This window comes from Triticum urartu, chromosome 5 (assembly GCF_003073215.2).
Source record: "Triticum urartu cultivar G1812 chromosome 5, Tu2.1, whole genome shotgun sequence".
Lineage (NCBI taxonomy): Eukaryota > Viridiplantae > Streptophyta > Magnoliopsida > Poales > Poaceae > Triticum > Triticum urartu.
In genome coordinates this window covers 366,876,327-366,892,078 of record NC_053026.1, presented here as the reverse complement: position 1 = coordinate 366,892,078, position 15,752 = coordinate 366,876,327, and positions in this window count along the sequence as shown.

Below are 15,752 nucleotides of genomic sequence, written 5' to 3'. Positions count from 1 at the left end.
ATTGTCTTGCCAATCCTTTTCAACCGGTGTGTCTCTCTTCAAGTGGATCCGATCATTTCAACATTAGCAAGATCAATTATCATTTCTTCTCAACGGTGTTTGTTTCGTTCTCAATGGTGTTTTCCCACCCTCTCACCTTTGTTTTCTTGAAGGATTCAGAATTCTTGATCAAGTATCTATCTTATTGATGTGAAGTCTCTCCATTCTTTTCCTTCAATGTTCTTATCCGGTGATTCTCATGAAGTTTCTAACGGAGCTTCAAGTTCATCATTCTTCATTCTTTTCATCTCCGGTGGTTTCAAATCAAGCTTTTGGTGTTTGATCATATTCTTTTCCTTATTTCAAATGTCTTCTCTTGCCGGTGCACCTCTCAATCATTAACTTTTCATTATTCATTTGTTCCGGAGTGCTAAAGATATCTCGAAGATTCGTGTTTCCACTCTGCATTCATTCAAGATCTTTCGAGGTTGTTATCTCATTCAAGCCATTTAAATTCAACTGGTGCATTCTGTCTTTTAAATCATTCAATGGTGTTTCTTTTGAGTGGGCCCTAACCCACAGGTCTTTTCCAAGGATCTTACCTGACTCTTCTTATTCTCCCGGAGTTAATCTCAAATTCATTTCAAAGTTTGACGTAAGAATGAGTTATCATCAGTCAAATGCCTTTCTCCAAGATCTTTCAAACTCTTTTCATCGTTGGCTCAACCTTTCTAATTTTTCATTCCGGAGTGCCTCAACAATTCTTGGTGGTGTTTCTCGTTATCTTTCTCTGCATTTGAAGACCGAAGAAGAGTTTTCCCTTGAATCTTGTTTCGTTCTATCAAAGATTCATGGCTCTAGCTTGACGTCATCCTCTCATAACTGTTTTTGATAGTGAGAATTCTTTTCACCTATCCGGAGCAATCCAAGAGTCTTCTCAGTTTGATTATCCAGAGTCCATCATTTCAGGTTATTCATTCTCAGCTTCCAGTTATCATTCTCCAATCTTACCGGCGCATCGTTCAAGTGATCTCTAATCAGTTCAAGATCTATTTGTCCTCATGTATCAAATCCCCTCAAGTATCGTCTTTCGTTTTCCAACTCTTTCCGGTGATTTGTGTCCTTGCCACTTTCATTTTTCAATCCTAACGGTGGTTCGTGCAAGAGTTCTCGTCATTCATTATCGTATATATTCATTCGTTCTTCTCAATCCTACCGGTAAATTGTGAAGACGTTCTCAAGTCATGCTATATCTATCTTAATCCTTTCAACAAGAATAAGTAGTATGCCAATTCAATTGCTTGTCATCAATTTGAATTGGTGAAGGATAAGCATAATTCAATTCTTATTCTTGTTTCATCGAGTTTATTCAATTCCTTATTCCGGAGCCTCATCAAAAACTCTCGGTTTCACTTGTTTAATCTTTCTTTCCGGAGCTCAAAGTTATTTCAATTATATCATTCCAAAGATCTATCTAATCATTGCAAGGATTCACCTTGTGTTTCCAACTTCTTTATCCTTTCGTTTGATCATCCCTTTGCTTACCGGAGTTCTTCATGGAGGTCTACATGATCGTTCATCAAGGATTTAATTCCTTCTCGGAGCGTTCATCAAGATTCTTTTTAAAGGAGCTCAAGCATTCTTCATCTTGCAATCCGGAGTTCAATTCTTTCTACCGTATCATTTGAGGTGGTATTATGTCATTCTTGATGATTTCCCTATGTGGTTCATGATTCACATGTTGTCAAGATTGAGATATCTTAAATCCATCAATCTCGTCATTGGAGTTATCTTGGGTTATATTTCACCTAAAGCCTTCCCTAAGGATTGTTGCTAATTATGGTGCTTATAAATGATCCAAGTTCTTCATTTATCCTCCCGGTGAGACAAGTTTTTCTCGTCTCCTTGTTCATATCAATCCAATTCTGCTTCCCGTGAGTGGCAGGGTGACACCTCATAATTTGAGATGTATTCCATAAGACCATATCAAGCGTATTCTTTTCGTTGTTGATGTTTCCAACAGCTCTGTTCGACCTTTCCCCTAAATATGCCTCTTCAAGCTCTTTTGTGACAGAAGTTGGCATTTTCTTCTCAATTCTCCTATGGCAATTATCTATCTTCTATTCTTTCGTTCTGGAGGCATTGTGATGTTGATCTCCTCAACCCATCTTCTCGGATTGTCAGGACCATGTTTTGATCGTGCTTATCCTTTTAACTGGAGTGTTGTGCCCCTTTGCTCAAGCTCTTTCATTTTATCAAGTCTTTCATCTCTTTTCAACCGAAGTGCTGTCCGAATTTGTAATTCCTTGTTCCTCTTCCCTACCGGGGTGCTTTCAACTTCATTTATCTCAGTTGTATTCTTTTCCCGATATGGCTTAACCTTTTCAAGGTTCTTTGGTTTCACTCGTTTTTCAAAGGAGCAACTTAGTATTACCTCTTCTCTTCCTCTTCTTTTTCCCTCCGGTGCCATTCTAGATCTCGGGACGAGATCCTCTCGTAGTGGTGGAGTGTTGTAACGCCCCGAGACCGATGTGCCATGTGTCTTCCCGTTATTCGCTGTTATTGCCATGTCATTGCTTTCTTGTCATGCATCTCATATCATGTCATCATGTGCATTGCATCATCATGTTTTAAAACTTGCATTCGTCCGGGTTCTCCGAGTTCTCTCTGTTGTCCGTTGTGAGCCCAACCACACTTGTACGCACCCGCGGCATGTCCGAAATAGTATTTTATAAGTGGCCAGAAAATGTTCTCGGAATGGGATGAGAGTTGGCGTGCGGTCTTATTATAGTGTAGGTAGACCGCCTGCCAAGTTTCATCGCGTTCGGAGTTCGTTTGATAGCCTAACCGTTAAACTATAGCGGCATTATAGCCGGTCTAACGTCGGACGTTTTCGGTCTCCGGAAACAGTCGCCGGGTCTCTCTCTTCTCTCTTCTCAGTCCATTGCCTTCTGCACTACATCTCACCGCCAGCCCCAGCCTAACCTCTCCCGTCAGCACGCGGCCCTCCTCGCGCGCGCGTCCGAGAAGTTGTCCCGGACCCGACCCGAACAGTCATCACCGTCGTGTCCGGATCATCCCCAAACATCTACAAAATATCTCCGTTTTCTTTGTTTGGTCTCCCTAGCCTATTTATCTAGGACCGTCCGATTTAATCGAAGGGACCAAATACCCCTACCCAAAATTCACTTGTTATTTAAAGACCAAACCCTAAAACCTAGGGGAGCTGTCCCATCCATCAATCCCCATGCCGCCGCCACCTTCCTCGTTTTCCCCATCGATCCAATCCATCGATCCCTCCCGATCTCTCCACCCAACCAGTGAGCCTCCTCCCGATCCCTTCCAAATCAATCACAGTAGCCTCACTCCGTTCAAGAGGAGCTCGACCCCGAGACTCCAGCCTCCTCTCGCGCCCGAGGGGCTCCCCGAGCACCTCGTTCCTGTCGGCTTTGACACCGAGCCACAGGCGAGCAGAAGCTGCAGAGCCATCGCCAGGCCAGCCCCGTCGCGCGCCATTTTCTTTTCCTTCCTCCCTGGCTCACTTCTCCTTCCGTTCTCTGATCCCTCTCTCTCTTTCTCGATGTGTGTTGCCCGCAGGAGCCGCCATGAACATCACCGCAGCAGCCGGTCGACCCCGCCTCTCCTGCCCGTTGACCGCGCCGCCAGAGCCCTGCATCGCACCAAGCGTCGCCGGCGCCCCATGTCCCGCCTCCCGGATCCGTCTCCCGAGTGCCGAGGACCCCATCGTCGGACCAGCAGGTCCACTCGCCCCTTGCCCCTTTCCTTTTCCCTTGGTTCTCCTTCTCCTCTAACCATCTCTCTCTTCTGCTCATGAACCCTCATCGCCCGCTGCCCTCTCGTTCGTCTTCCTGCGGATCCAGTCCTCTCGCTGCCGCCTCGCCAGCCTCACTCACGCCCCTGCTCGCCGGCGCCAAGTCCCTGTCGTCGCTGCTCCGCTTCCCTGCCGAACAGAGGACGCCCGCTCGTCCCATCCGCGTTGACCGTCGATCCACGACACCTGAGCACCCGCAGGTCAGCCTCCTCCGCGCCAAGGCCCAGCTCCTCTTCGCCAGATCCTCCGGCCTCCCTCTGCTTCCAACTGGGCCATGGCCCATGGTGAGAAACCCCTAGCGCCCATGTCATGTTTCGGCATGTAGCTCTAATTCGGCCCGATATGTTTTTTTTGGGTCCTGCGAATTTTGCCAATTATCTAGAGAATTATAGATTTGCAGAAAAACCCTCTAACTTCATACATATAATTACTCATGAACCATGCATCCATTTAAAACATGTCATATATGTAACTTGACTAGAATTTCATCTAGTTTAATAATTTACAACTTTCATCTATGTTTAAAATGTTTAAAATGATGTGTGTTTAAATTTGCTCCTATGCCATGCTAATATGATTTAATTCATAACTAAATAACCGTAACTCGGAATTTAATAAACTTTATATGTAAATGAGGTAGAAAAATGCCTAGTTCAACATGGTGTACTTGTTTTGCATGCTTAACAACTCTAAAATTATGTTTAGGGCAGAACAGTACCAAACCTAATATATGTATGTGAGGAGTTTCCGGAATTGTTGTTCGTTGTTTCCGGCCTCATTTAAACTTGACTAGATAGGTAGTTTTCATTTGCTTCACTCTCTTGCCATGCTAACAACATTTAATCTTGTTGGATACATAAACGAGAGAGAACTAACTAAGTCATGTGGTGTTTTCTTCAATATGTAACTCCTTTTGCATAATGAGCTCCACTTAATTTGTAGTATTGTTTTTGCACTTTGCCATGCCATGCATATTTAAACCGGACATGCATCATAATTGTTTTGTGCATCATGCCATGTTATGTGATGGTTGTTTACCATGATTGTTTGCTTCTTTCCGGTGTTGCTTCTTCGGGTTGGTTCCGATAACGTTGCGTTTGTGAGGACCCGTTCGACTACGTCCGTGTGTCTTCTTCATGGACTCGTTCTTCTTCCTTGCGGGATCTCAGGCAAGATGACCATACCCTTGAAATCACTTCTATCTTTGCTTGCTAGTCGCTCGCTCTTTTGCTATGCCTATGCTGCGATACCTACCACTTGCTTATCATGCCTCCCATATTGTTGAACCAAGCCTCTAACCCACCTTGTCCTAGCAAACCGTTGTTTGGCTATGTTACCGCTTTGCTCAGCCCCTCTTATAGCGTTGTTAGTTGCAGGTGAAGATTGAAGTTTGTTCCTTGTTGGAACATGGAGATCGTTCCTTGTTGGAACATTGTTTACTTGTTGGGATATCACTGTATATCTTATTTAATTAATGCATCTATATACTCGGTAAAGGGTGGAAGGCTCGGCCTTATGCCTGGTGTTTTGTTCCACTCTTGCCCCCCTAGTTTCCGTCATATCGGTTTTATGTTCCCGGATTTTGCGTTCCTTACGCGGTTGGGTAATAATGGGAACCCCTTGACAGTTCGCCTTGAATAAAACTCTTCCAGCAATGCCCAACCTTGGTTTTACCATTTGCCTCACCACCACCTACTTTTCCCTTGGGAGTCGCTCTCTCGAGGGTCATCTTTATTTTAACCCCCCCCCGGGCCAGTGCTCCTCGGAGGGTTGGTCCAAACTGAGCTGCCTGTGGGGCCACCTCTGGGAAACTTGAGGGTTGGTTTTACTCGTAGCTAGTCTCATCTGAGTGTGCCCTGAGAACGAGATATGTGCAGCTCCTATCGGGATTTGTCGGCACATTCGGGCGGTGTTGCTGGATTTGTTTTAACTTTTCGAAGTTGTCTTGTAGAACTGGGATACCGAGTCTGATCGGAATGTCTCGGGAGAAGGTATATCCTTCGTTGACCGTGAGAGCTTGTCATGGGCTAAGTTGGGACACCCCTGCAGGGATTTGAACTTTCGAAAGCCGTGCCCGTGGTTATGGGCAGATGGGAATTTTTTAACGTCCGATTGTAGAAAACCTGAAGTTGACCTTAATTAAAATGCATCAACCGCGTGTGTAACCGTGATGGTCTCTTTCCGACGGAGTCCGGGAAGTGAACACGGTGTTGGAGTTATGCTTGACGTAGGTTGTTCTAGGATCACTTCTTGATCATACTTTTATCGACCGTGCTTTGTCTTCTCTTCTCGCTCTCATTTGCGTATGTTAGCCACCATATATGCTAGTCGCTTGCTGCAGCTCCACCTCATACCTTTTACCTTACCCATAAGCTTAAATAGTCTTGATCGCGAGGGTGCGAGATTGCTGAGTCCCCGTGACTCACAGATACTTCCAAAACCAGCTTGCAGGTGCCGTTGAACCATGCAGATGACGCAACCAAGCTCAAGGAGGAGCTTTATGAAGATCTTGTCCTTTATGTTGTTTCGTTCTAGTTGATCAGTAGTGGAGCCCAGTTGGGGTCGATCGGGGACCTTGTCGCATTTGGGGTTCTTCTTTTATTTTGGTTCCATAGTCGGACCTTGATTGTATTTGGATGTTGTAATGCTTTATTCATGTAATTGTGTGAAGTGGCGATTGTAAGCCAACTATGTATCTTTTTCCCTTATGTATTACATGGGTTGTGTGAAGATTACCTCACTTGCGACATTGCTTTCAATGCGGTTATGCCTCTAAGTCGTGCTTCGACACGTGGGAGATATAGCCGCATCGAGGGCGTTACACAAAAGGAGCACCTAGGCGAGCTACGCGTGGCAGAAGACGCAGGGAGAACATCTTGGTGGCCGTCCAAAGGCTGGGTGGTGATGGCGGCGCCGGAAGCAGAGCTCGAAGACGAGGCGGCAGGACGTCAGTATGCGTCGAAGGCATCGGTGCCCGCGTACTCCGACTTGATGGCCTTGCCGCCCGCCCTCTTCCTCTTTCGCAGCCTCCCAATGCCAGCCGCCCAAGGAGACGACCCCGAGAAGTTCAAGGAGCCGACGACATGGATGATGGGGTCGCCGGTGCAACACGGAGCGGCACCCGACACCTAGTCGGACCCGTCATCCTGCCGCCTACCGCCCTCGTCGTCGCTGCCGCTGTCCTCCTCGTCACTCCCGCCCGAGGAGGGGTCTTCACTATCAGAAGAGCTCTCCAGGCAGCACCTTGTACGAGTCCCAAAGTGCCCGAAGACCTAGACGGAGAGAAGGCCACCCTCCATCAGCTTAAAATGGAGAGTGAGCCCCTCCGTCAAGCTATGGATATGAGCAAACATCTTCCATCCCCGACGAAGATACATCACGTGAGGAGCGGGGAAGTCGACGCGGACCCGCGTGCCACTGATCCCGCAGCCCCTCATGTGCAGCCGCAATGACTCCGGCGGATCCAGCTCCATCTCCCGTGCAAATGGAGTCGGGAGACGAAGGCGCCGGAGCAGCGGCCGGCGCGGCCTGACGAAGAACTCACAAGGGTCATCCCCAACATGGCCCTCCATTGGAGGGGGAGCTGCTGGCGGAGGCGAGGCCGGCGCGCCACCCCATCCTCCTCTTCCCCGGGCGCCCCGGCCTCGCCCACGGCCTCGCCCCCTCCCCCTTCCCCTCGCGGCTGGCTCTGCCACCGCAGGCGCAGGAGAAGGAGGGACGCGTTGTCGAGCGGCGACCCTCGCCGCCACCGTTGAAGGACCGGGATTCCCTCTCTCCATGACGGATGGAAGGGAGGAGCAGAAGCTGAAGGAAGAAGAAGATGAAAGAATGCGGGACGCCATCCCCCCTCCCGCTCTTTATAAAGGAGCGGGGTTGGGGCTCGGCCGCCCCGCTTGGACAATCGAGATACGGAAGGCGCAGGGAGCCAGGACCGACCCGCCGCCCCAACCAGCGACGGCCCGGTTTCCCGCCTACACCGTTTGCCACCCCAAGCGCATGGGAGACACGTGGTGGGCGTGCAGAACCGAGGGGACGGGTGAGGCGACCTCTCCCCACCCCGTGGTCGTGGGGAGTGGACGCCTTGAAGACCGCGCCTCAGCCCCATTCAGTAAATGGGCCGCGCCTCCACGCCTCCCTCCGTTTATGGGGAAGGCGCGAACCGCCCCTTTACTACGACGTGACGCATGCGTGCAGAAACCAACCACGCCATGCCCACCTCCCCACGCCGCGCCACGCGCGCGAGTCGTGGGAAGCGCAGCGCGCGAAGAATCTTACCGCGGTAAAAACCGCCCCGCCTGCCCTCGTACCGTTTCTGGGCCTGACCCAACAACGCGTTGCGCTTATGTGTGGCCCAGGCCCGGGGGCTCCTGTTGGTGTACAAAAAGAGGGGTGCACTTTTTGTACCCCTATAACTGTGCACGGGCATTCAGAGCCGCGGGCACCACCACACCAAGCAAGGCAAGGGAGGTGAGCCAGGGTAAGACCGAAGCTCAAGGGAACTAGGACGACGCCAAGGCCAAAACCACGAAGAACAAAGGAGACGAAGTGGACTCCCCCGGCAAGATCCTTGCCGGGAGACAGCTTTGGCAACCCCGGCAAGACCCTTGCCGCGGCGACTCGCCCCACGCCTACGGAGCAAATCACCCTTGAGTCCACTGCCCCCATGGGGAAAGGATTCGGGAGACATCCCCATGGTGGCATGCAATTCTTTGTGAAGACATTCAAGATCAGATACGTACAATAGAAGATGACGACCCTTGGCGGGATCCCAGCCGAGGATGATCACAAGGCCCCCGGCAAGCGCCTTGCCGGGGATGACAGCAGGCGCCCCGGCAAGGCCCTTGTCAAGAACATCCGCAGGGCCACCATCAGGCCCACGCCGACTAAACCTCCACCACCATACGCATGCGGCTGCCGACCCAACCAGCTGGGCAGGCACCTACGTGGCGGCATGCAGATCTTCGTGAAGACCCACCACTGCGCCACCTCAGCTGCCTGCCTACCTACATGGCATCACAGGCACTACTGGCCAGGCCGCGTGTTGACACAAGAAGGAGCGGCGATGGACGAGACAGGTTTCTCCCCCGTCCCCGATAAAGCAAGGACACCTAAGCAATACGCATTAAATGCGCCTTGTCATGTAATGCGAAGGATAACCTCGCATCACTGTACCCTTTCCATCTCTTGTGTGCCACTGTGGCGACCCCTTTTTCTATAAAAGGAGGCCTGAGGCGACCAGGAGAAGGATTGGGATTTTTGGAGCTCCTAATGCCCCGGAGCTAGCTTAAGAACAGGAATATACATCCACCAAAGCAGGAGTAGGGTTTTACGCATCCTCGCAGCCCGAACCTGGATAAACAAACTGTGTACTATCTGTTTGATCCGCTCTTCTCATGACCCCGCGCCCCGCTAACCATAGTAGGGATTCTTGTGATCCCATAGGTGTCGTTCCCACCGACAAATCCCAGTCGTGTTGTCGTGAGGAGAGGCAAAAGGAACATCATTGGAATGGATAGAGTCGCCAACGAGGAAGACTATGATCAGTACGGCAACCCAGTGAGGGAAGATGACGATGATGATGAAGTATACGTCAAAAGAAGAATCAATAGTACATTACCTAAGAAAAATCATACTCCATGGAAAAGGCAAAGTCACAATGAGGGGCTCAATTATTCTTCGACGAACAACAAGGGAAAGAAGCTGACTCAAAAACGAAAATGTCAGCGCTGAGGAACCGGTCAAATGATGCAATATATATATATTATATATATATGTTCCTATTTTGTATACACACTTAGCCATTATTATGCATGGGTCCAATGATGTAATATATATGTTCCTATTTTGCATACATATTTAACCGTCAAATGATGCAATATATATCGTCTTCCCTTCGTTCACTGCTCTCAAAAAAAAGTGAGAAAAATAAAGGAAAAGAAAAAGGGAAACTGGTTATAGCAGTAGCGCTTTACTGAAAAAGAGCTACAACTAGTCAAGGTAGCAACAGCGGTTTCCGTATAAAACCGCTATAGCTGCCTTTAATAGTAGTAGCACGTTTTGTCTAAACGCGCTACTGCTACGTCCACTTAACCCAAAATTCTCACTCTACCTACTTCATCCCGCCTCTTTTCCCCCAAATCCCCACTCTCTTCCCCCCATCGCACCGCCGCGCCCGACCCGGCCCCGGTGCTCGCCCCCGGCGCCGGCGCTCGCCCCGACCCAGGAGCTCGCCCCCGGCGCCGGCGCTCGTCCCCGACCGTCGACCCTCGCCTTCCTCCTCTGCTTCCTCCCCTCCCAACCTCGGCCGTCGTCGGGCCTGCCTCCTCGCCCCTGCACCCTCTGTGAACCACCCCCTCTCTCTGCTAGCTAGGGTTCTTCGGTTAATTTACTTAGGTTTTAGTTATGTTAATTAGGTTATCTATTTAGTTATGAATTTAGATAGGTTTCAAAATTAGCTGAATTTATATGCAAATTTGTACTGGACATGTGATATGTGGATATGTCATGTTTTGGACATGTCATGTTTTGGTAAATGATCCGAGTGGCCTATGTTACGCCGGAATGTTGATTCATTTCCGTTCCGGTGAATTTCAGGCGCTCGATATGTCCATTTTTTAGCAAAGGTCATGCCGAAATTTCCCGTGAATAAAGGCATGATTTGTGCTACATAGTTGGCATATCGAGTGCTGGCACATAGATTTCTTTTTTATGTCATTTCTCATTTATTCATACTTTTAGAAATAAATGAGGACACTCAATCATAGGAAACATGTCGAACAACGAAGAAACTGGGCCTTCTGACCAAGATGCATACGAGATGGATTATCAGGGTGAACAAGACTACCTCGACTTTTTGACTGCTAAGCAAGGTTTGCAGGTCCGCCTCGATGATGGTACTGACGCTGACATCGACACCGACGGCGCCGGCACCGATGGCGGCGCCGAGACCGGTGGGGAAGGTACCGGCGGGGAAGATACCGGCGGGGAAGGTACCGGCGCCGATGCCGCTATCGAAAAGAGGAAGCATAAGAAGTAGAGGATATGAAAACCTAACAAACTAGGGATTGGATGACTTGCGATCACAAAGATGGCACCTGGCAAGTTTGAGCCGTTAGAGCCGGAAGAACCTCACAAGTGCTATGGGAACCAAGTAGGATGCATCCTACAGGAATGCACGAGCATCAATGACGATGACTTAAGGAGCAAAGAACATTTGACGCAGTTGCTCCTAACGAAGTTGCACACGAGATTCAAGTTCCCCGACCGGGATGATAACATAGAACAACCGTGGGATGATCCAAAGATGAAAAAGATTAACAATCATGCCATGGGCATGTTCAGCAATGATTTGGCCTCCTGGAAAGGGAGGGTGAAACGAGCTATTGAGGCTGAGGAACCCCTGTCCAAGATTCAGGAGGAAAATCCGACACTTACGGAAGAGGAGTTCGAAAAGTTCAAGGACACTTGCGCTACCGAGGACGCCAAGGCTAAGGCTGCGAAATTCAAGAGCCTTCAGCAAAGGAACACGGGGAAGCATCGCCTCGGAAGCCGTGGCTACCTCGGTAAAAGGCCCATATGGGATAAGAAGGACGCGGAACATGAAGCCACGGGTCTACCAGACCCCTTCATGAAGTTCACCAACCGCTTGGAGTGTGACTTCATCAGGGCCCGCTACAAGTGGGACAAGGAGAAAAAGGTTTTTTACACGGACCAGATCACAAGGAAATTGATTAGACTACTAGAGAAGCAACACCAGCTTGCAGCCGAAAGCCCTACTTCTCCGATGAGGCCCAAGTGGGACACCCCTCTCAACCGAGCCTTGAACGAACTTAAGGGACTCCCTTTGGGCTAGCGGCCGCAATATGGTCATGTGCACGGCGCTGGAGACGGCGCCACGTGGAAGGTGCTTTACAACAAGGGCCCGAAGGCCAAGAAGCAGAAAAAGAAGTTTAGTCAGGCGGACATCGACGCGAAGGTGAAGCTTGCGGTCGAGAAAAAAGCATCTGAGGACGCGAAAAAAGCAGCCGAGGACAAATATGAGTTGCTACAGCAGGCAGTCAATGCAGCTGTAACTGCCTGCAGAAATGATTTCGCTACTAACTTGGTTCCAGTTATCATCAACTGGACGAAGGAAAATCCAGACAAGATTTCCTGTTGCCTAGTTTCATCGGGAGCAACTCCATGAACAACAACACCATCACACCATACTTTCCCACGCAACCGGGCCTCCTCTCGCAGCCGCTCCCGCTCATAGCAGCCCGTCCTCAGTCTCTGGCGCGCTCGGTGGGCCTTCTTCTTTGGCTGATCTTGACGCCATCACGGTAATTACATGTCGCACCAACATATATATATATATAATATTCCATTTTTGTTGCCTTTCAGATGTTTTACGCCACATACATATGTGTTTGCAGGCGAAAGAAACCCCGTGCACCATACTCTACTTGATCAAAGGCCAGAAGGTGGACGTGGGAAAGGGGATGATAATGGACCCCTTGCAACCCACGTTCCACAACCAGCCGATCCCCGCTGGGCACTTCAGGGTTAGCTTATCCAGTGTGAAATTGGGGCACGAGGATTTGCCTCCTCTAGTACAGCATGTGGGAGTGGATGACGAGACCCCGCCGCGCATTGGAAGCTGCAAGGGTTGGGTGCTGCTATGGCCGAAGAATCTTATTCGTCTGGAGCCGGCCAAGAGCGCACCAATAAACACACATCAACAAGCATGTGCGGAGACCACCACCCCGCCTACGCAATTACCAGCTCCTGTAGTGCCGGGTGAGAGCGGCGGACGACATGATGAAGGGGGTGCAATAGTACTGGCTGATGTAATTTGTCCTGTAGAACAGAGAATGGATGATGAGACGGAGGTCGACCCTATGGATTTCCTCAATACAAACGCGTATGACTGTGACATAGAATTGATGAGTCAACCATATGACGAATCAGGCTATCGGCTTGCAAATGATGATATGGATGATATGCCCGGGCAGGAAGGTCGTAGCAGGGATTGCAAAAAGTCTCTCTTCATAAAATCCTCACAGGACACGCCTGAAGATGCCGCCTCAACACAGGCTCAACTAGCCGGGCGCGAGGGTCATACAGTACTTAGCCCGGGAACACTGGGGCAGGGGTTAAGGAAGGGTCTAGAAGGTGTGCCCAAGAAAAAGGAGAGAAAGAGATCGGGGAAGAAAGCTGCCTCCAAACAAGCCAGAGCACATAGCATCCAGATGATGCATTCTGAAGAGCGTGTACCCGTGAAAGGTGCGGCCATGTTCCATCTCACAGGCGAGCCGATGCTACCGCCGAAACCGTTAGAGGCACTATCAGGGGATCTCAGGAGACTGCACAACCATGTGATGTCGACTGAGAAAAGCCTACTAGCCTCAAAGGATCTAGGATATCTGACATACGTGGCTCGTGTGCCTAAGGGGAAGTGCTACGTCGAGACACGGCCCGCGGAGGTGCTCTTCCTGCGGTTTGACCATATCTTTGAGATGTTTCTGACAAGGCGGCTCAATTTTACAATCGTCCGCCTTTTTGCGCTACACATGAGCTCCGTCATGAAGAGTGAAGAAGTCTCGCAAATCTGTGTGGCGGATCCGTACCACATGCACGAGTATTTCTTGAGTCTCGGTGACTTTGAGCATGAAGCTGCTAGGGAGTACCTCCAAAACTTCATGGTACAGAATAAGGACCAGGAAATTGTCCGCGTGCCTTATCATCCAAAGTAAGTCAGTTCCGGACAACCCTTTTATACAATTCAATAATTCCTTCTCTCTCTATGGGGAATAATTTGAGGTGTCTTTTCCCCGCAGGAACGGGCGCACCGTCCTTATCGTTCTTTACCCGCAAGTCTCCCACGCCGTGTATTTTGACCCTTCCAGAGACTACGAGAAAAAAGACTACACCCACATAATGAATATTCTAGATGATGCTCTCCAAGGCTTCAGCATTAGAGGTGGCCTCATGCAGATCAGGAAACAAAGGAACAAGAAGATGGGTTTCGCGCATAAAACTAACTTCTCCTGCATCCATGTCCCAAAACCAACCAAGAAGGATGGATTCTACATCGTCCATCTCATGATTCAGTTCAATACGGATCACCAAAAGCTTCGCATGAGAAGCAGAAATGATGATCATATCCACAAGTGGCTAGAATCTCATGGAGAAGCGGATTATAAACTTAGAGATGACTTCTTTCGCATCCAAAGCGATATTGCAACGATCATCATGAAAGAAGTCGTCGATGAGAAGGGGATGTTCCACCACGGCCCTATATCGTGAGCTGATGTCCGAACTCGCATAGGCATGCAACGTCTAGACCTCATGCCATTCAAGAAGCTAGGGTCCATCCTCGATCATATGGAAGGATGGAACTTCTAGTGATTTATGATGCCGATGATGATGATATTTGTCGGTTGAACTTGTATACTTTTTGTAGCGATGAAACTTTGTGATGTCCATGGTCCCTGCCGAACTTGCGTAACGCTACTTTGTTAGTTTGCGTACGATGACCTGCGTACCTCTAGTTAATTAATTTGCGTACTGTATGATGCATCTAGTTGCTAACCCTTTCTTTTTCGATGTTGCTCTAGTATATTTTGTTGCATATATATGATTGTACATCTTCTTCATGAACATGCATCTCTAACAGGTACCTAGTTTCTTGATGGCGAGATGGAAGTGCTATGTCGTGTACAAAGGGAAGGTTCCGGGGTGTACAACGAGTGGCATCAGTGTCAGGCGCAAGTGAATGGGTTCTCGGGCGCCAGCCATAAAGGCTTCAAAAGCAGACAAGAAGGAGAAGCTAGTTACTTAAGGTTCACGCTAGCGCGAGAGAGGACTCATAACCGCCACCGCATGTACTGCATAGTTTTGCTCTCACTCATAGTGATAGCTCTTCTCATGTATACCTTTGTTTAGATGGATGAAGTTGTAGTTTCAAGTATTCGAGACTTGCATGTATCGCTATTTTCGAGATGATGACAAGATACCACTTTGTGTTGGATGATGATTATGATGAGACTATTTGTATGTATATGCTATCATTACATTTGTGGTCTCGCGGGCATTTGTATGTGTATCATGATGACATTTGTATGTGCTAAAGATTCTTCTATAAAGCCTGTTCAAATACAAAACAAATATGCTGATTTTTTTTACTAAAATTAGCAGTAGCGAGTGGAGAAAAGTTAGCAGCAGCGCGGTAGTAGCAGTAGTGCGTACAGGAGAAGCATGCTATAGCTATTAGCAGTAGCGAGCTTCCACTAGGAGCGCTGCTGCTACACTTGTGTAGCAGTAGCGCTTGTGAGCACGCGCTACTGCTACATGTTAGCTGTAGCGCCTTATTAGTAGTGCCGGTACCCGCGCTACTGATACACCTAAAACCCACGCTGATCCTAGCCTTTTCCCTAGTAGTGGACGTCTACAAGAAGAAGGTTGTGTAGTAGACATCGCTATGATCCGGCAACCCCGGAGTGACAATAGTCGGGACCACTCCCGGTGATGACCGTAGTTTGAGGAGTTCATGTATTCACCGTGTGTTAATGCTTTGTTCCAGTTCTCTATTAAAAGGAGGCCTTAATATCCCTTAGTTTCCAATTGGGCCCCGCTGTCGATGTCAAAACCGGCGGATCTCGGGTAGGGGGTCCCGAACTGTGCATCTAAGGTCGATGGTAACAGGAGACATGGGACATTATGTTTACCCAGGTTCGGGCCCTCTCTATGGAGTTAATACCCTACGTCCTGCTTGATTGATCTTGATGAATATGAGTATTACAAGAGTTGATCTACCACGAGATCGTAATTGCTAAACCCTAGAAGTCTAGCCTGTATGACTATAATAATGAATCTCTCTCCCCTCTGGACTAAGTCCTCCGGTTTATATAGACACCGGGAGGATCTAGGGTTACACAAGGTCGGTTACAAAGAAAGGAAT